Here is a 21,691-nt window from a genome sequence, read left to right as displayed (position 1 = left end):
GCAACAAAACAGGAATCCAAAAAAATTCTACCAAACACGTTGTTTCTTTTCCAAAATGGGAACAAACTTTACAATTTATCACATGCTAAAATGCTAACATTGTTAGCATACAAAGTCTCTGTATTTGTGACGCATGTTAGCATCACTTGGCACTGTAACAGAACAGGAATCCAAACATGTTCCACCAAAGATGTTTAGTTTTTTTTTCCAGAATGAGAACAAACTTCACACTCTATCACATGCTAAAATGCTAACATGGCTTTTGCGACACAAGTTAGCGTACGAAGTCGCTTACTTTGCGACGCATGTTAGCATCACTTGGCACTGTAACAGAACAGGAATCCAAAAATGTTCCACCAAACACGTTTTTGTTTCTTTTCTAAAATGGATACAAACTTTACATTCAATCACATGCTTAAATGCTAACATTGCTTCGGCGTCACAAGTTGGCGTACGAAGTCGCTTACTTTGTGACGTATGTCGGCCTGTCTTAGAGATCACTTTGTGTGGTCAGAAACACTTTGCATGAATCAGAACTGTCACAACATTGATTTTGATTTATTCATATTTTTTGGAGCAATGGCACCTTTAAATAACTAAACAGCTTTGTGGCTCTTTTCATATCACCTGTTTGCTCTCTTAGTTCACTTTTTAATAGTATTTATAGAATGTGCAGCTGGCCGTTAAAAAACTCTTTGGACACCCCAGATCTAATGCTTTGTCACAGTCGTTGTTTTGTGCCACCTTGTTAATTAGCGATCAAGCTAGTTCTTTTCCCATGCTAATGTTAGCGAGTCTTTTGACGTAATAGTTTAAAAGTGGTTTGTTTTGCTCACCTGGGGAGGTTTTGTTTCGTCTTCTGGTTTTCTTCCAGCTGAAATGAGACAGTAGACATTAGCGTCTTTCCCTAACAACCTCTGGGAGGTTATTGGAAGGTCTCTTCAGTAAAACCCCCCGGGTCTAAACCCTGTTTTTTATATTTCCTTTTCATCTTATTTCATGTTTGTTGCCAACATTCCTGCAAGCTAGTTTGGACTAGCATGTGTTCTTGACGTCAAATGGGAATCGTGTGAAGTGAAAAATAGCTGCTGAAGTCCACTAGGAGGTTTATCGTTTGTTAATATGAAAGTGTTTATACATGTGTTGTAGGGACACAATAGAACTGCCTTAATAATAATAATAATAGATTTTATTTGTAAAAAGCACTTTACATTGAGCAAACAACCTCAAAGTGCTACAGTGTATTAAAAAAGATAATACAAATAAGAACTACAACAGCCTAATAGCTAGAACTAGTATGCATATATCTAAAAAAAAAAAAAAAAAAAAAAGGCTTTTTTAAAAAGGTTTTTAAGCCTTTTTTAAAAGCATCCAGAGTCTGTGGTGCCCTCAGGTGGTCAGGGAGAGCGTTCCACAGACTGGTCTCCCATTGTGGTACTTTAGTTACAGTCTTGCCTGGTGCCAGCATGCTAATTGTTAGCGTCTGAGTATTTTATCTAGTTTGCTCTTCTAAAAAAGGTCATACAGAGCGTATGAAGTTGCTTTCTTTGTGACGCGTGTTAGCATCCCTTGGCACTGTAACAGAACATGAATCCAAAAATGGTAGAACATTTTTGGACAAAACACGGAAAAACTCTTGGCACTTTTGGTACATTAGCACTATCTTGCCTGGCGCTAGCATGCTATTTCTTAGCATGTTAATATTTCAGCTAGTTTGTTAATATGAAAGTGTTTCTACATACAAGGCGTGTTGTAGGGACACAATAATAATAATAATAATAATAATAATATATTTTATTTGTAAAAAGCACTTTACATTGAGCAAACAACCTCAAAGTGCTACAGTGTATTAAAAAAACAAAATAGAAAGATAATAAAAATAAAAATAAATAAAAACTAGAACAGCCTAATAGCTAGAACTAGTATGGATATATCTATGAAAAAAGGCTTTTTTTAAAAGAAGCGTTTTTAAGCCTTTTTTAAAAGCATCCACAGTCTGTGGTGCCCTCAGGTGGTCAGAGAGAGCGTTGAATAAATAAATGATAAATGGGTTTTACTTGTATAGCGCTTTTCTACCTTCAAGGTACTCAAAGCGCTTTGACACTACTTCCACATTTACCCATTCACACACACATTCACACACTGATGGAGGGAGCTGCCATGCAAGGCGCTAACCAGCACCCATCAGGAGCAAGGGTGAAGTGTCTTGCTCAGGACACAACGGACATGACGAGGTTGGTACTAGGTGGGGATTGAACCAGGGACCCTCGGGTTGCGCACGGCCACTCTTCCACTGCGCCACGCCGTCCCTGCGTTCCACAGACTGGGAGCGGCGGAGCAGAAAGCCCGGTCTCCCATTGTGGTACTTAAGTACAGTCTTGCCTGGTGCTAGCATGCTAATTGTTAGCGTCTGAGTATTTGATCTAGTTTGTTCTTCTAAAAAAGGTTGTACATACATACATACATGTCATGATATAAGGACACTGTAGAACTGCCTGGGCACATTTGGTACTAAAGAACTACATGCTAAAACGCTAACATTGCCTCTGCGACACAAGTTAGCGTATGAAGTTGCTTTCTTTGTGACGCATGTTAGCATCGCTTGGCACTGTAACAGAACAGGAATCCAAAAATGTTCTACCAAACATGTTGTTTCTTTTTTCAAAATGGGAACAAACTCCACTCTTGATCACATGCTAAAATGCTAACATTGTTTTTGTGTCACAAGTGAGCGATGAAGTTACTTTGTTTGTGACGCATGTTAGCATCACTTGGCACTGTAACAGAACATGAATCCAAAAATGGTAGAACATTTTTGGAAAAAACACGGAAAAACTCTTGGCACTTTTGGTACATTAGCACTATCTTGCCTGGCGCTAGCATGCTAATTGTTAGCATGTTAATATTTCATCTCGTTTGTTAATATGAAAATGTTTATACATACAAGGCGTGTTGTAGGGACACAATAGAACTGCCTTGTCACTTTGTGGAACTTTAGTACAGTCTTGCCTGGTGCTAGCATGCTAATTGTTAGCGTATGTGTATTTTATCTACTTTGCTCTTCTAAAAGTGGTCATTTTGTAACAGTAGGAATTATTTGTGTTTATGTTGCACACAGACGTATTTGAGTGATGGACCAGAAGCCATGTTGCGCTACCTGTGTGAGTGTGTGTGTGTGTGTGTGTGTGTGTCAGGTTCAAACACCGATGACATCTATTAAACAGACAAGAAGCAAGGAATTAAACAGAGACATGATTCAATTTAGCTCAATGAGGAGAAACGTCTGGGCTGTACTCTTTGTACAGTCTTCCACCACGCTCTGACAAGAGGATTGCACGCCTCCGCTTTTATTTGGACTTTCCCTGATTACATAGCAACAGCTGTTTCTAAGGGGAGAGGGGGTCGTAAACAGCCGTCGCCCTTGGTCACAAAACAGTTCAAAGAAAAGGTGCCTGGAGCTTGCGTCAGGTCCTGCTTCCTCTCCGCTTTGTAGATATTGGGTCAAGACAGGATCTTCCTGTGGATTACAATACATCAAAGAAACCGACATCTTCATGTCGCTTCCCATCGCACACAGTGGAGTTTTACAAGCCTTCTTTTTGGTAGGATCAAAGACAGATTTTGTTCTCTCGCCGGGAACTCATGGCAACACAAAGTTTTGTGATAACTTAGATACAATTATTCTGACTGTGTGTGTGTAGTAGAGTTGTACGGTATACGGTTACTAGTATAGTGTCGCGGTACTAATGAATGAACTACTACTACAACAACAAAAAAGTTGTCTAGTATGTTCACTAATTATTAAGGCCAAAATTGTTCTTCGATTGCAATAATAAACATATGTTTAATGTACCCTAAGATTTTTTTGTTAAAATAAAGCCAATAATGACCTATTTTTGTGGTCCACTTTATTTAGAAAAGTATCCAAATAGATTTTGGTAACGGTACCAAAATATTTGTATGGGGACAACCCTAGTGTGTAGTGTGTATTATATACATATAAAGACCCAGTGAGCAAGTGTAATGCTCCATGGTCCAGTTTGTAGTCAAGAAACAGAAGCTGAAACATATTTAAGACAGATATCTTTTAATGACACGCAAACACGGCAACTAGAGACCTGCCACAGCAACGTTATGGATTATTGTTACCTCCATTTTTTCACTTTTTTGAGTCGATTAATATTGGCCTGTGGATTAATGGATCGCCAGGAGGACAGTTGATAAAGTGTGTTCACTCCAAACTGACTTTTGAGGAGGAAATATTGTTGTGTTACAAACGCTCGTGTAGACTTAGAGACTTAGACTTCCTTTGTCAGGTTCAAACACTGATGACATCTATTAAACAAGACAAGAAGCAAGGAATTAAACAGAGACAGAATTCAAATCAGCTCAATTAAGGAGAAACGCATAGACACTGTACCCTTGTACAGTGTAGTCCCACGCTCTGACCAAAGATTTTATTTGGACTTTCCCTGATTACATGGCAACAGCTGTTTCTAAGGGAGGGGGGTCGTAAACAGCCATCGCCTTTGGTTACAAAACAGTTCAAAGAAAAGGTCGTAAAAACAGTTCAAAGAAAAGGTGCCTGGAGGGAGGTCAGGCCCAGCCTCCTCTCCGCTTTGTAGATCTCGGGTAAAGACAAAATCTTCCTGTGGATTACAATACATCAAAGAAACCGACACCTTCATGTCGCTCCCCATCCTACACAGTGGAGTTTTACAAGCCTTTTGCTTGGTAGGATCAAAGACAGCTTTTGTCCTCTCGCGAGCTGAACTCAATGTAACACAACGTTTTGTGATAACTTAGATACAATTATTCTGACATCCTTTTATTGTCATTCAAATTTGAAATTTACAGTACAGATGAGAACGATATTTCGTTGCATTAGCTCATAGTAGTGCAGGATAAAAGAGCAATAAGGTGCAGATATAAATAAATAAATAGATTACTGTACAGATAAATATATTGCACTTTTGCATATGCATCCACGTTTATGGATGTATGTTATATTGTCTTTATATTCCAGCCAGTTAATCCGTTTTGGGGGGAATTGAGGGGATAATTATGATGCGTTCAAGAGTCTTACGGCCTGAGGGAAGAAGCTGTTACCGGCGGCTGCGGAACCTCTTTCTAGAGTCCAGCAGTGAAAACAGTCCTTGGTGGGGGGTGGGAGGAGTCTGCAGATTTTCTGAGCCCTGGTCAGGCAGCTGCTTTTTTTGCGTGTGGTGTTGCTTCCTTATTTGTCATTATTCCAAGCTGATTGTCATGTGTAGAATCAGAATCAGAATACGTTTATTGTCATTGTATGGAAACAACGGAATTGAACAGCAATCCAGCTCAGTGCTTTTAAAACAAACCTACATAAAATAGTCTTAAGACAACAACAATAATAAAACAATTTAAAATTTAAAAACATAATAAAATGTAAAAAAAAACATATTGCACAGTAGATCTTTATCAGAGGTAAGCAAGTAATTAAGCGGTGAGTGTTCAGGTAAGTGCAGAGTTTAGGGCAATAACAGCTCTAGGATAGAAACTGTTTTTCAGTCTATTTGTCCTTGCTTTAATGGTTTTATAGCGCCTCCCTGAGGGCAAGAGTTCAAGCCAGTGGTGACCTGGGTGGGATGAGTCCTTGAGGATGCTGTTTGCTCTCCTGTTGCAGTGTCTCTTAGCACTGCAACAGACATTGCAGTGTCTAGTAGCAGCGGCAGCTGAGCGGAATGTGACAGCGTGTCGTAGTTACATCGGTCAGCTGGAACAACAAATACCGATAGCAGTATTGTCATACTTGCCAACCCTCCCGGATTTTCCGGGAGACTCCCGAAATTCAGCGCCTCTCCCGAAAACCTCCCGGGACAAATTTTCTCCCGAAAATCTCCCGAAATTCAGGCGGAGCTGGAGGCCACGCCCCCTCCAGCTCCATGCAGACCTGAGTGACGTGTTGACAGCCTGTTCTCACGTCCGCTTTCCCACCATATAAACAGCTAATGATCGAGGGCGAGTTCTTAGTTTCTTATGTGGGTTTATTGTTAGGCAGTTTCATTAACGTCCTCCCAGCGCGGTAACAACACACAACAACAGCAGTCAAGTTTTCATCCCCCGTAAAGCAGTTCGTCTGCCGTAAACAGCAATGTTGTGACACTTTTAAACAGGACAATACTGCCATCTACTGTACATGCATATGTGACCCACCCATAATGTGTCACATTTTTGTGTTGATTTGTTTATTTTATTTTGTGGTTTGAATTCGTTTTTGGAGCTGTCATTACAGATTTATCAGTATTCACATTGGTCAGTAGGGGGCAGTAGGGCGTTTCTTCCCAATTGAATGCAATCACCTGCAGACCGGAAGTGTCTTGTCATTCTGATGAGCGCGACCAGTCTGTGAACAATTGAAACGTCCTGTGTGCTTTTTCCTCCTGTATAACAGGTTAGTTTTGGTGAATCAACTCACTGAATAATATCCATGTGATCTTTGTAAGTTTAAGTACACATTCTGATGGTGGAGCCTAACTCTAAAGTGTTTGTGAGTTGTAGTTTTTATATGTGAATGAATCCAATGCACAGCTGCAGTAATCAATACAAAAAGGCGACGTGAGTGCGCAATGTTTATATAGGAACTTCTGATCCTAATTCAGACTCCCAAATTAGAGCTCCCGTTTTCTTATTGATTTTATAATGTATATTTGTATAATGTGTGTGTTCTGAAATAGTGACAGAGAATAGAACAAGGATGGACAATTCAACCCTTAACTCAACAATGAGTAGATGAGTTTTATGTGTGTGTATATGTGTAAATAAATGAACACTGAAATTCAAGTATTTCTTTTATTTATTTATTTATATATATATATATATATATATATATATATATATATATATATATATATATATATATATATATATATATATATATATATATATGTAATAAAATATATATATATATATATATATATGTAATAAAAAAAATATATATATATATAGCTAGAATTCACTGAAAGTCAAGTATTTCTTATATATATATATATATCTTAACCACGCCCCCAACCACGCATCTCCCCCCCACCTCCCGGAATCGGAGGTCTCAAGGTTGGCAAGTATGAGTATTGTTAATCCAGGAAGAGGAAGGTGGAGGCTGACAGTCCATCCTAAAGGAATTGGAACGCAAGCTGGGAATGTTGGGAAGATACATCCATCCATCCATTTTCTACCGCTTGTCCCGTTCGGTGTTGCGGGGGGTGCCTATCTCAGCTGCATTCGGGCGAAAGGCGGTGAACACCCTGGACAAGTCGCCACCTCATCGATTCTGCATGGAACTGACCATCAGTGAGTATGCAGATGATGAGGACTTCCTTCCAGTAGAAGCTCACTCGGGGAGCGCTGGCACGACTTCACCCCGGTAATGCTGACGGGGCCGTCCGCACGTCCCTTTTAACGGACGTGCTCACCCAGGTCAGCGTGTGTGTGGGAACGCTGCTTGCCCGTGAGTGGGTTCACGCCCCCTCCCTCGCATGGCGGACGTGGTCCCCTCTTGCATAATGAAGGACGAACTGTCAAGAAGGGACGATTAGCATTCGCACCTCACCTTCCTCTCCTCGCTCCCGCACTCCCCCCGCCATCCTTTTGCGAGCATCAGCGGGCGGGCGCCGCAAAGAAATATTGCAGTGTGGCATCACCATGGCGACGGCCGCGGTTTCCGACAGCCGTAACGCGCGTCGGCACCGTTGATCCGCCTGACAAAAATAGCAGGTTAGGACCCCCCCTCCCTCCCTCCCATTGGCATGGCAACAGGGAAGAAGAGGAGGGCGTGGAGTCCACACAGGGACACGTGTATCGCGTTCACTGACGCACGCCAGCAGAAATTCTCTCGCCGCCGCCGCCGCCACCTGGATGCAATTAGCCAAAGGAGAGAGCGTCAGGAGAGGGCGGGGCTTCTTTGGGCCCCGTTTTGAAGGTGAACTCTTATTATTCCAGCAGACGCTGACATCATCTTTAGGCGCACGTGTCCCAGTCTGCGTCCTGTCCAGCAGTCACAACGCCGTTAAAGAAGTGACATGGAAAGGACGGACTGATGTGAAGTGTGAAGTGAAGTGAATTATATTTATATAGCGCTTTTTCTCTAGTGACTCAAAGCGCTTTACCTCTAGTGACTCAAAGCGCTTTACTTCTAGTGACTCAAAGCGCTTTACATAGTGAAACCCAATATCTAAGTTACATTTAAAGCAGTGTGGGTGGCACTGGGAGCAGGTGGGTAAAGTGTCTTGCCCAAGGACACAACGGCAGTTACTAGGATGGCGGAAGCAGGTGACGTTCGGCAACTTGAAAGGACACGCCCCCTACTTGGACGATACGCCACATGGACAAAAATATCACTCCATGGTCATAAAGCCGTCATGGTCCACCTCCCTGTCGTTGGACACACTTCCTTGTGGTCTACGTCACTGAAAAATGAAAGTATGCAGGGGCCATTTTGATATTTTTCGTTTTCAAAACCAAGACAATATATAGATTTATTTGAACTTTTAAGGGTCCCATCATGTTTGATCCCTGAGACCAGGGAATGCCCCATTCATAAGTGTTAAAAATAAGTCATGTTTCAGTATTATTTTCTTTTTATTTAACACTTAAAGGGGAACTGCACTTTTTTTGGAAGTTTTGCCAATCCTTCACAATCATTATGAGAGACATGACAAGCGGATGGATTTTTGAAAATGCATTTTAACTTGTAAATAAATGTAAACAAAAGTCTGGTTAAAGGGGAGGTCCTCTATTTCACCCTTAAAACCCAATAAATAACCATCCAAAAAGCGCCAACAATACTCCGTTTACATTTAGTGACTGGAATATTAACAAGTATTAGTGATATTGTTATTATAAGTGCTAACGCAGACAGACTATTTATAGTGAATATTAACAAGTATTAGTGATATTGTTATTATAAGTGCTAACGCAGACCGACTATTTATAGTGAATATTAACAAGTATTAGTGATATTGTTATTATAAGTGCTAACGCAGACAGACTATTTATAGTGAATATTAACAAGTATTAGTGATATTGTTGTTATAAGTGCTAAAGCAGACAGAATATAGCGGTGCCTTGATCACTAGCTTGTGTCTACTACGTTTACATAATAATAATAATAGATTTTATTTGTAAAAAGCACTTTACATTGAGTAAACAACCTCAAAGTGCTACAGTGTATTAAAAAAATAAAATAAATAAAAAGAAAAACTAGAACAGCCTTGTCAGAAAAATTTTATGTAAATTATCAAAAAACTTTCCGTTCTGAGATCCCAATGAACAGACAAGAGGCTGTCTTTGTTGCACCAAGCAAAGGCTTGGAAAATTCCATCGTGTACGATGGGAGGAGACGGGAGGGGGTTATCTATTGTCATCGAAGACCTGCTCAAGCTGAAGCCAGGACCAGCCCAAGCCCGAGGCATCTTTTTCTTTTGTGTTAATGTGACCGAAAACAATGACTGTTTACATACTCCCCATTCCTTTGTAAGCAGATGTTGTTGTGTAAACAGGGAGTGTCCAAATAAAGGAGGAGACGTAAACCTTTTTTTCATCAGAGCGTGCTAAGACACTGTAAGAGGTTACAGGTGGACGGCGTCTCTCCTCAATTGAGTCCAAATTTAATTCTGTCTCTGTTTGATTCTTTGCTGCTTGTCTTGTTTAATAGATGTCATCAGTGTTTGAACCTGACAAGCCTAATAGCTAGAACTAGCATGCATACATCTAAAAAAAAAAAAAGGCTTTTTTTAAAAAGAAGGGTTTTTAAGCCTTTTTTAAAAGCATCCACAGTCTGTGGTTCCCTCAGGTGGTCAGGGAGAGCGTTCCACTGACTGGGAGCGGCGGAGCAGAAAGCCCGGTCTCCCATTGTTCGTAGCTTTGGTCGGAGGAGCTTAGTCTGTCCGGAGTGGAGGTGATTTGTGGAGGATTTGGGGGTGAGTAGTTCTTTGAGGGAGAGGGGGGCATTTCCATGGAGGCACTGGTGGGTTAGTAGGGAGACTTTGAATTAAATCCTGAGTGAAATAAGAAGCCAGTGAGGGGATTTGAGAATTGGTGTGATATGGTCATATTTCCGCACTCTCATCAGGATCCTAGCAGCACTATTCTGTATGTATTGCAGCTTCTGGATGTTCTTGCTGGGGATCCTGACAAGAAGTGCGTTGCAGTAGTCTTACATGATGCTTCCTCGTTTCCTTGCTCGTCAAACTTTATTCCAGATCACAAATCATGCCTCTCACCTGCATAGTAAAAGGACGAGTTCCGACAAGTTGGTACACTTTGACAGCCAATTTAGACACGGTAATGGCGAGAACTACACAAAAAGACGCTTGGTTCCACCCCCCCTTTTCTTCATGAGGATTATGAGTCATTCGTCATCTAAATGGGAGTATATAAACATCCTATCAGTCGGCATCCTAATGACAGCAGACCTTGTACAGTAAGTGATGTTTTGTTATGTTTGTCGGCTCTCATGAAGTCTGCAGTGAGTAATAATCAGTGGGAAAAAAGCGACCTTTGTGATGCGTTTTTAAAATGAATGCGCCGTGTATACTTAAAATGACCAAAATACGTTAATATTAAATGTTACTACATTACATATATACTTACATCATGTATATAAAACCTTAACCTCTTAAGGCCCAAGTTGTTTGTTTACATGCTTTTTTTATTTCTCTTTGCTATTTGGGCTTATTGGACCCTAATTAGAACAAAAACTAAGAATCCTCTTTTGATATGATGTACTTAGTCCATAAGTACACAAACGTGTACTTCATGTTTAGTGACATGCAAATTTTAATTTTTACACTTTTTTTTCCAAATTCCATTGTATGTTATACTCTTCTGACACCACCAGATGGCAGTATAAGTGTCCACATAAGCGGCCATAAGACCCCAATTCAGTAGTGTACACAATTTTGGAAATAAGAGCTAAAAGGTGCTGTCCACACATGTGACCACTAGGCCTTTAGAGGTTAATGGAGGTGTTTGGGTGTTATTTTAAGAACAGAATAGAGCTGCTCCGTTGTAGGCTGACTCTTGATCACATTTCTTTCATATTTAGAATGCATTAAAAAGAATACATTATATTTGATGTGAAGTAATTGGAGCCTTTAATGGGTCAATAATTCATATCAACATTGTTTTATTTCATTATTAGCAATAACAGTTTAGTGTTTTTAGTTTTTAGTATCCCTCTAAGATTATTGGGGATCCAAAAGGGTCCCACACATCAAAGTTTTTTTTTTGTTTTTTTTAACTTTCAACGCTTGTGTCTAGATCAACTTCAGATCTATCTTTCGGTTATAAGTTTTTCTTTTTTCATACCATATTTGGGGGGTTATTTTATGCCTTTTTTGCCATAGAAAACTTTATTTTTTTTATATGACAAACACACAGAATATGCAATATTTTCCCCCAAATATCTTATGTGAAGCAATTGGTCAATAATTCATAACATTGATTTTGATTCATTATTATTTTTTTGAGCTAAGACAGCTTTAAAGCTGGCAGCTTTGTGTTATTAAAGTCAACTTTACAACTTTTTCTCGATACATTTCACCGTTTTTTTTTTTTTTTTTATTCCACTTTTTAATGTTTTTTTTTTCTTTTTCTTTTTTGATAGTATTTTTGGAATGTGCTGCATACTCTTAAAAAATTAGTGGCGGACTCTACTTTGGACAATATGGATTGAATATACTTTGTGTGTATACCGTATTTTTCGGAGTATAAGTCGCTCCGTAGGAAAATGCATAATAAAGAAGGGAAAAAACATATATAAGTCGCACTGGAGTATAAGTCGCATTTTTGGGGGAAATGTATTTGATAAAAGCCAACAGCAAGAATAGACAATTGAAAGGCAATTTAAAATAAATAAAGAATAGTGAACAACAGGCTGAATAATTGTACGTTATATAAGGCATAAATAACCAACTGGTATGTTAACGTAACATATTATGGTAAGAGTCATTCAAATAACTATAACATATAGAACATGCTATACGTTTACCAAACAATCTGTCACTCCTAATCGCTAAATCCCATGAAATCTTATACGTCTAGTCTCTTACGTGAATGAGATAAATAATATTATAATGTGTTAATCATTTCACACATAAGTAGCTGCATAAGTCGCACCACCCGGCCAAACTATGAAAAAAACTGCCACTTATAGTCCGAAAAATACGGTGGTCGACTTATAGCAACATTGGTATTGTTGGAGCTAAAGCCCAGGAACTACTTTTCTCGGGACATGGCCTTGCGCACACTAGCGAGTAGTCGGCTACTGCGTACTAGCTAGCTTGCGCTGCTAATAATGTTGATTGCCAGATAAAACACATCAAAAAAAATTAGTATAGAAGCCGAAAAGTTGATGGACTTTGAAAACCTTGATACTATTTGCCTCCTGGACAAATGGAACGCAGCATAAGGCATTTATTATCTGAGGAGTGGTCATTATTCTGAAATTAGCATCTCAAGGAGAGCACAAGTGCTGAAAGATACAACCATCCCATCAGTCGGTATCCCAGTGAGAGCGGACTTTGTCAGTGACTGTTCAGCAATGGTTGTACATCATTTTCAAAACCAATATAATAAATAATAAATTATATATATATATATATATATATATATATATATATATATATATATATATATATATATATATATATATATATATATAATATTTATTATTTATTATATTGGTTTTGAAAATGATATATATATATATATATATATATATATATATATATACTGTATATATATATATATATATAAGTTAAAGTACCAATGATTGTCACACACACTAGGTGTGGTGAAATTTGTCCTCTGCATTTGACCCATCCCCTTGATCACCCCCTGGGAGGTGAGGGGAGCAGTGTGCAGCAGCGATGGCCGCGCCCGGGAATCATTTTTGGTGATTTAACCCCCAATTCCAACCCTTGATGCTGAGTGCCAAGCAGGGAGGCAATGGGTCCCATTTTTTTTATAGTCTTTGGTATGACTCGGCCGGGGTTTGAACCCACAACCTACCGATCTCAGGGCGGACACTCTAACCACTAGGCCACTGAGTAGGTTAATAAATAATAAATAACGTATGTCACTTTTATTTTATTAGCATCAACATTTCAACTTATCCTCATTAAATTACTCTTGTTTACTTTTTTGTTCCACTTATGTTTTTTTTTTAGTAAAAGTGGGGTTTTTTAGCGTCTGCAAATGGCCACCCTTTGGACATGCCTGTGCTGCATGAACATGCTCCAAGGCCCTCAGCAAGTCCGCCATTACTGCTAGCAAACACACAAAGTCTATTGTTGTTGACGGAAGTAGGGTTTGTGGAAAGTTACAGCAATGAGCAAAATACTGTAAATATTACATGAATAAACATGTTATTACATTACATACATACTTACAGCGTGTTAGCCACCTCGTACTAGCAGTTTTTTACTATTTAGGACACACATTAAAGGAAAGACGTATGTTTGTGTCTCACATAAAGATTGTGTATGATGGACAACATTTCAAAAAGTGACGTTTTACCATCATTTCTCTTAAAAAGTGTCTGATTTTTAATATTTTAATAATTGACAGAAAGTTTTAGATTCTTTCCAGAAGGTTCTAGTAACCTTTAATGAATAAAAAAGCTGCTCAGAGTGCATGGAAGGTGAAGGAGAATTGTACTTTTTTTTTTTTTTTTTTTTAGCTTTTTCTTCCAAAAATGTGACTGGGTGCGAAATAAAAGATTGATGCGGCATTAAAAAATACATAAGACAGTCTTACTTTGTCACCTGGCATTCAGGTCGGGTGACGGGGTTTCATCACCGATGTTCCATGAGAGCAGAGCGTCACCGACCACCAGAGGTGGGTAGAGTAGCCAGAAATTGTACTCAAGTAAGAGTACTGTTACTTTAGAGATGTATTACTCAAGTAAAAGTAAGGAGTAGTCACCCAAATATTTACTTGAGTAAAAGTAAAAAGTATGTTGTGAAAAAACTACTCAAGTACTGAGTAACTGATGAGTAACATACACACACATATCATATATATATATATATATATATATATACATATATACACATACATTGATATATACAGTATATCATTTATATTTATTTATTTTGCCGTTTTTGTTTACATGTTAAAGGTGTTTTAATGAATATACATGCATGTTTAACACATATAGATTCCTTTCTTTCATGTTGACAAGAATATAAGTTGGTGTATTACCTGATTCTGATGACTTGCATTGATTGTAATCAGACAGCAGTGCTTAACGTCCACGTTATCAAATGCAGGAGAAAAAAAGTTCCTTCTTTCTGTCTAATACCACATGAAAGTGGTTGGTTTTTGGTATCTTATTTGTCCAGCTTCCATATTCATTTTCACACACTTTACAAGAAATACATTGGCGGCAAATTCCGTAGCTTGCTAGCTTGTTTGCGCTGGCTTTCGGAGACTCTTGTTTTGAAAGCGCAGGCGCGATGGAGCGGCACTTTTATTGTGAAGACAGGAACTGTGCAGTCAGTCTTTAGGCTTGTGACGGGATGTACGTTTGAAATAAAAAAGTGTCTTTTTTCCTTCACACTTTTGATTGATTGATTGAAACTTGTATTAGTAGATTGCACAGTACAGTACATATTCCGTACAATTGACCACTAAATGGTGACACCCCAATAAGTTTTTCAACTTGTTTAAGTCAGGTCATGTGACCGCCTGGCTCTGTTTGATTGGTCCAACGTCACCAGTGACTGCATCTGATTGGTGGAACGGAGTCAAACGTCACTAGTGACTGCATTTTATTGGTGGAACGTCACCAGTAACGCAGGCACTTTGAAGGTCTGTCTGACAGACCAAAACAAACAAAGCGTGCATTAACAGATCGATAAAAATTAGTAGCGAGTAGCGAGCTGAATGTAGATAAAAGTAGCGGAGTAAAAGTAGCGTTTCTTCTCTATAAATATACTCAAGTAAAAGTAAAAGTATGTTGCATTAAAACTACTCTTAGAAGTACAATTCATCCCAAAAGTTACTCAAGTAGATGTAACGGAGTAAATGTAGCGCGTTACTACCCACCTCTGCCGACCACACCCTTTCTTAGCCTGCTGGTCTTTTTCACAGAAATCCTTCAAAAGCACCTCTGTCACACAGAGGATCAAAACACCACAGTATTTTCAAATAAAGGATCTTTGACAAGCCTTTTTTCATATAGAGGATCTTTTACCATCGTTTTGGAGCTAATTCGTAAACATACTAAAGTGTTTTCTTAAAAAGGATCTTTGACTTGCATTTTTTCCAGAAAGTCCTTAAAAACAGCACTTCTGTCATATTGAGGATCTTTTACAAGCATTTTGAAGCTAATTTGTAAACCTACTAAAGTGCTTTCTTATAAAGGATCTTTGACAAGTGTTTTTCCAGAATGTCCTTAAAAACAGCACTTCTGTCATATAGAGGATCTCTTACAAGCATTTTGAAGCTAATTACTAAACATACTAAAGTGCTTTCTTATAAAGGATCTTTGACTAGCGTTTTTTTTATTAACAAAAAAGTCCTTAAAAACAACACTTCTGTCATATAGAGGATCTTTTACCAGTGTTTTGGAGCTAATTCTTAAACATACTAAAGTGCTTTCTTATAAAGGGTCTTTGACTAGCATTTTTTTCCCCAGAAAGTCCTTAAAAACAGCACCTCTGTCATATAGAGGATCTTTTACAAGCATTTTGAAGCTAATTTGTAAACCTACCAAAGTGCTTTCTTATAAAGGATCTTTGACTAGTTTTTTTTCCAGAATGTCCCTAAAAACAGCACTTCTGTCATATAGAGGATCTTTTACCAGCGTTTTGGACCTAATTCCTAAACATACTAAAGTGCTTTCTTATAAAGGATCTTTGACTAGTGTGTCCCCCCCCCCCCCCCCCCCCAAAAAAAGTCCTTAAAAACAGCACTTCTGTCATATAGAGGATCTTTTACCAGTGTTCTGGGGCTAATTCTTAAACATACTAAAGTGCTTTCTTTTAAAGGATCTTTGACTAGCGTTTTTTCCAGAAAGTCCTTAAAAACAGCACTTCTGTCATATACAGAAACTTTTACCAGCGTTTTGGACCTAATTCCTAAACATACTAAAGTGCTTTCTTATAAAGGATCTTTGACTAGCGTCCCCCCCCCCCCCCCCCCAAAAAAAAGTCCTTAAAAACAGCACTTCTGTCATATTGTGGATCTTTTACAAGCATTTTGAAGCTAATTACTAAACATACAAAAGTGCTTACTTATAAAGGATCTTTGACTAGCGTTTTTTCCCCCCAGAAAGTCCTTAAAAACAGCACTTCTGTCATATTGTGGATCTTTTACAAGCATTTTGAAGCTAATTACTAAACATACTAAAGTGTTTTCTTAAAAAGCATCTTTGACTAGCGTTTTTTCCAGAAATCCTCAAAAAGCACCTCTGTCATATGAAGGATCAAAACACCAAAGTATTTTCATATAAAGGATCTTTGACAAAGTTTTTTTTTAGAAGTTCATTAAAAACAGCACTTCTGTCATATAGAGGATCTTTTACCATAGTTTTGGAGCCAAGTCTTAAACATATTAAAGTGCTTCTTATAAAGGATCTTTGACTAATGTTTTTCAGAAGGTCTTTAAAAACAGCACTTCTGTAATATAGAGGATCTTTTACCAGCGTTTTGGAGCTAATTCCTAAACATACGTTAGTGCTTTCCTATAAAGGATCTTTGACTCGCGTTTTTTCCAGAAAGGCCTTAAAAACAGCACTTCTGTCATATTGAGGATCTTTTACCAGCGTTTCAGAGCTAATTCTTAAGCATATTTAAAGTGCTTTCTTATAAAAGATCTTTGACCAGGGTGTTTTTCAAAAAGTCCTTAAAAACAACCTTTCTGTTGTATAGAGGATTTTGGAGCTAATTCTTGAACATTCCTGAGTGTTTTCTTATAAAGGATCTTTGACAAGCCTTTTTTCCAGAAATCCTTAAAAACGCCTCTGTCATATGGAGAATCAAAATATCAGAGTGATTTCTTAGAAAGGATCTTTGTTTGTTTTCAGAAACTCCTTATTAACAGCACCTCTGTCATATAGAGGATCTTTGACAAGCATTTTGAAGCTAATTTCTGAAAATATCAAAACACTTTCTTATGAAGGCCCTTTGATTAGCGTGTTTTCAGAAAGTCCTTAAAAACAGCACCTCTGTCGTATGGAGGATATGAAGGCCCTTTGATAAGCATGTCTTCAGCAAGTCCTTAAAAACAGCACCTTTGTCGTATAGAAGATCTTTGATGGGTGTTGTTGTTAGTAATTGTAGTATTACACACATTATTATGAACTTCTTATACCATTTCAGCCCCCACAACCCAAAAAGTGTAATTATTAAGACGTCCCGGTTTCAACTTGAAGCTGCTCCAAATGGAGCTTGCATAAAAGCAGCCGCCTTCTTTTCCGCGGCTCTGAGACTTTTAAGAAGATTACGCCAAAAGCAGGTTTTGTGTAGCCTGATATTATTCCTATCGCACGCCACGAGGGCCGTGTCAAGTGAGGAGAGCTCCTTTCCTGGATTTTCATCAGCAGCAGACACTTTGGATAATTCACTCTCCTTCTTGGCTTTCTTTGAAGGAAACCTGCAGGAAGTTCACCTCTTTCTTGGCAAACACAACTCAAACTGTCATTCTCATTTACTTCAAATGTCCTTTATGTGGGGGGGAAAGGTGTTTTTTCTAGTTCTACTAAAACATTTTTTTTTACCAGATTAATCATATCGATTAATCATTTCAATCACGATTAATCGAAAGCTGTGTGCATAATTTAAATTCACTTTAAGAGCTGACCTGTATAACAACCTGCTTCGCCATTAGATAACATCCATGGTTAAGGTAAAGGGCCTTGAAATAAATTGTCTGATTAATCTGCGTTTATACATTATTAATGCAATAATCTTTTGTGATTAATCTGCGTTTATACATTATTAATGCAATAATATTTTGTGATTAATCTGCGTTTATACATTATTAATGCAATAATCTTTTGTGATTAATCTGCGTTTATACATTATTAATGCAATATTATTTTGTGATTAATCTGCGTTTATACATTATTAATGCAATAATATTTTGGGATTAATCTGCGTTTATACATTATTAATGCAATAATCTTTTGGGATTAATCTGCGTTTATACATTATTAATGCAATAATCTTTTGTGATTAATCTGCATTTATACATTATTAATGCAATAATCTTTTGTGATTAATCTGCGTTTATACATTATTAATGCAATATTATTTTGTGATTAATCTGCGTTTATACATTATTAATGCAATAATATTTTGGGATTAATCTGCGTTTATACATTATTAATGCAATAATCTTTTGTGATTAATCTGCCTTTATACATTATTAATGCAAAAATCTTTTGTGATTAATCTGCGTTTATACATTATTGATGCAATAATCTTTTGTGATTAATCTGCGTTTATACATTATTAATGCAATAATATGTTGTGATTAATCTGCATTTATACATTATTAATGCAATAATCTTTTGTGATTAATCTGCGTTTATACATTATTAATGCAATAATATGTTGTGATTAATCTGCATTTATACATTATTAATGCAATAATCTTTTGTGATTAATCTGCGTTTATACATTATTAATGCAATAAGCTTTTGTGATTGATCTGCGTTTATACATTATTAATGCAATAATCTTTTGTGATTAATCTGCCTTTATACATTATTAATGCAAAAATCTTTTGTGATTAATCTGCGTTTATACATTATTAATGCAATAATCTTTTGTGATTAATCTGCGTTTATACATTATTGATGCAATAATCTTTTGTGATTAATCTGCGTTTATACATTATTAATGCAATAATATTTTGTGATTAATCTGCGTTTATACATTATTAATGCAATAATCTTTTGTGATTAATCTGCGTTTACAACATTATTAATGCAATAATATTTTGTCATTAATCTGCGTTTATACATTATTAATGCAATAATATTTTGTCATTAATCTGAGTTTATACATTATTAATGCAATAATATTTTGTCATTAATCTGCGTTTATACTTTATTAATGCAATAATCTTTTGTGATTGATCTGCGTTTATACATTATTAATGCAATAATCTTTTGTGATTAATCTGCCTTTATACATTATTAATGCAATATTTTGTGATTAATCTGCGTTTATACATTATTAATGCAATAATCTTTTGTGATTAATCTGTGTTTATACATTATTAATGCAATAATCTTTTGTGATTAATCTGTGTTTATACATTATTAATGCAATAATCTTTTGTGATTAATCTGCCTTTATACATTATTAATGCAATAATCTTTTGTGATTAATCTGCGTTTATACATTATTAATGCAATAATATTTTGTAATTAATCTGCGTTTATACATTATTAATGCAATAATCTTTTGTGATTAATCTGCGTTTATACATTATTAATGCAATAATCTTTTGTGATTAATCTGTGTTTATACATTATTAATGCAATAATCTTTTGTGATTAATCTGTGTTTATACATTATTAATGCAATAATCTTTTGTGATTAATCTGCCTTTATACATTATTAATGCAAAAATCTTTTGTGATTAATCTGCGTTTATACATTATTAATGCAATATTATTTTGTGATTAATCTGCATTTATACATTATTAATGCAATAATCTTTTGTGATTAATCTGCGTTTATACATTATTAATGCAATATTATTTTGTGATTAATCTGCATTTATACATTATTAATGCAATAATATTTTGTGATTAATCTGCGTTTATACATTATTAATGCAATAATATTTTGTGATTAATCTGCGTTTATACATTATTAATGCAATAATATTTTGTGATTAATTTGCGTTTATACATTATTAATGCAATAATCTTTTGTGATTAATCTGCGTTTTTACATTATTAATGCAATAATCTTTTGTGATTAATCTGCATTTATACATTATTAATGCAATAATCTTTTGTGATTAATCTGCGTTTATACATTATTAATGCAATAATCTTTTGTGATTAATCTGCGTTTATACATTATTAATGCAATAATATTTTGTGATTAATCTGCATTTATACATTATTAATTTAATAATATTTTGTGATTAATTTGCGTTTATACATTATTAATACAATAATCGTTTGTGATTAATCTGCGTTTATACATTATTAATGCAATAATCTTTTGTGATTAATCTGCGCTTATACATTATTAATGCAATAATCTTTTGTGATTAATCTGCGTTTATACATTATTAATGCAATAATATTTTGTGATTAATCTGCGTTTATACATTATTAATGCAATAATCTTTTGTGATTAATCTGCGTTTATACATTATTAATGCAATAATATTTTGTGATTAATCTGTGTTTATACATTATTAATGCAATAATATTTTGTGATTAATCTGCGTTCATACATTATTAATGCAATAATTTTTGTGATTAATCTGCGTTTATGCATTATTAATGCAATAATATTTTGTGATTAATCTGCGTTTATACATTATTAATGCAATAATATTTTGTGATTAATCTGCGTTTATACATTATTAATGCAATAATCTTTTGTCATTAATCTGCGTTTATACATTATTAATGCAATAATCTTTTGTCATTAATCTGCGTTTATTTGTAACAATGTTAAAGTTGTTTATACGGCCACCCTCAGTGTTACCTGTATGGCTGTTAACCAAGTATGCGTTGCATTCACTTGTGTGTGTGAAAAGCCATAGATATTATGTGATTGGGCCGGCACGCAAAGGCAGTGCCTTTAAGGTTTATTGGCGCTCTGTACTTCTCCCTACGTCCGTGTACACAGCGGCGTTTTAAAAAGTGATACATTTTACTTTTTGAAACAGATACCGACAATTTCCGATATTACATTTTGAAGCATTTATCGGCCGATAATATCGGCAGTCCGATATTATCGGACATCTCTACTTCTCAGTTATTCCCCCCATACTATAACTAGTATCATTTGTCTGTAGAATTGTTATTATAAGTACACCTCTGCATAACATTGGTAAACAAAAGAACTGTATTTTTCGGAGTATAAGTCGCACCGACCGAAAATGCATAATAAAGAAGGGAAAAAACATATATATAAGTCGCACTGGAGTATAAGTCGCATTTTTTGGGGAAATGTATTTGATAAAAGCCAACAGCAAGAATAGACATTTGAAAGGCAATTTAAAATAAATAAAGAATAGTGAACAACAGACTGAATAAGTGTACGTTATATGAGGCATAAATAACCAACTGGTATGTTAACGTAACATATTATGGTAAGAGTCATTCAAATAACTATAACATATAGAACATGCTATACGTTTACCAAACAATCTGTCACTCCTAATCGCCAAATCCCATGAAATCTTATACGTCTAGTCTCTTACGTGAATGAGATAAATAATATTATTTGATATTTTACGCTAATGTGTTAATAATTTCACACATAAGTCGCTCCTGAGTATAAGTCGCACCCCCGGCCAAACTATGAAAAAAACTGCGACTTATAGTCCAAAAAATACGGTAGTCGACTTATAGCAACATTGGTACTGTTGGAACTAAAGCCTAGGAACTACTTTTGAGACTTATAGTCCGAAAAATGCAGAACTTACAACAAAGAAAAACGGTATT

At 36.3% G+C, this 21,691-nt stretch overlaps 1 protein-coding gene across 4 annotated transcripts in view; it reads left to right on the top strand.

The window, feature by feature from the left end:
• gabbr2 (gamma-aminobutyric acid (GABA) B receptor, 2) overlaps positions 1–21,691 on the top strand; it is a 381,082-nt gene that overhangs the window by 276,509 nt on the left and 82,882 nt on the right. The gene's annotated exons all lie outside the window — the stretch shown is intronic.

Source organism: Nerophis lumbriciformis, linkage group LG37 (genome assembly GCF_033978685.3).
Source record: "Nerophis lumbriciformis linkage group LG37, RoL_Nlum_v2.1, whole genome shotgun sequence".
Lineage (NCBI taxonomy): Eukaryota > Metazoa > Chordata > Actinopteri > Syngnathiformes > Syngnathidae > Nerophis > Nerophis lumbriciformis.
Note: the sequence above shows the minus strand (reverse complement) of the source record. Positions and strands in the feature narration are given on the sequence as shown.